Source organism: Phalaenopsis equestris, unplaced genomic scaffold (genome assembly GCF_001263595.1).
Source record: "Phalaenopsis equestris unplaced genomic scaffold, ASM126359v1 Scaffold000766, whole genome shotgun sequence".
Classification (NCBI taxonomy): Eukaryota; Viridiplantae; Streptophyta; class Magnoliopsida; order Asparagales; family Orchidaceae; genus Phalaenopsis; species Phalaenopsis equestris.
Window position 1 is genome coordinate 300,786 of NW_018165206.1, and position 1,248 is coordinate 302,033.

The window sequence follows — 1,248 nt, forward strand, 5'->3', positions numbered from 1 at the left end:
TTCATAGCAACATCAATTTTAAGGTTTTGCGTCTTTCATATTTATATGTCCGTGCAACGGCCATACAATTTTTTCTTTAAAAGTGTCGAGCGTCGGGTTGGGCATTAAAATATTTTTACTATATAATTCCAAATGCTGTCTAATGTAATGGCATTGAAAGAAAGGTCAGGATGAAATATTATTTATTTTTCTGACAATAAATCTATTTGACTATATAAGATAATTAGGCTTATAAACTTGACTCATTCAACTAGTAACACATATGAAACCTCAATTCAATACGGTGATCCCACTCATTAAACGCTCTTGATCTTACAAACACATCGTCGAATTTATTGAATATATCTATATACACTACTTGAATGATTTTTAACTAATGAACCGCTTTCATTTTAACAAGTTGGAACTAAGTATGAAAAGTTTTTGCTCGGCCCTAGTATATTTAATCACAGAGAAAAACTTCCAAGTTTAGCATCAAGTGACAATGAGTCGACCTTCATTTTATATTTAGCCGCTTTGACGAAGAGAGAGAGAGAGAGAGAGAGAGAGGTTAATATTAAAAAGAAAATTGATTACAATTTACTGATATTAACAAATAGTTAATTCCTTCAAATTCTCAACATTTAGCTCAAATTTAAATTCAAATAGTTAAGCCACATTAATTAAAACTTTCCTATGATTGATCTTTGTAAAGACTCATAAAGTTTAATGGAAGCCCTCAAGTTCTATGAAGACCCACAAATCTTTATAGAGACCCGTCATGATTAATTTTTAGGATCTCACAAAGCTTTGTGGAGATAAATAGTAGTCCAGATAGATTTGAAAGTTTATAGGCATGCTATCTTATTTTTTAGGAAATTAATGGAGTCTTGATTAATATTATTCTATTTTCTTAAAGAGAAAACGCTAAAATATGAGTAAACTCTCTTTCTTCAGGTTTAATAATCACTTGGAATGACTTAACACAAAAATTCTTAGTTAAGTACTTTCCACATTCCAAAATAGTTAAGCTTATTAATTATATCTCTTTTTTTTCTTAATTAGATAATTAATTAATTTATGAAACATGGGAGAGATTTGAAGAATTATTAATAAAATGTTTTCATCATGCTCTCCTAGACTTGTTAATAATTCAAATATTTTATTATGTAACTATAGAAAATTTGAGATCAATCATTAAATAAAAATGTCAAGCAAAGACAATTTTTCATAATGCGTGCAAAGTGAAAAACACATAAAATACAACAT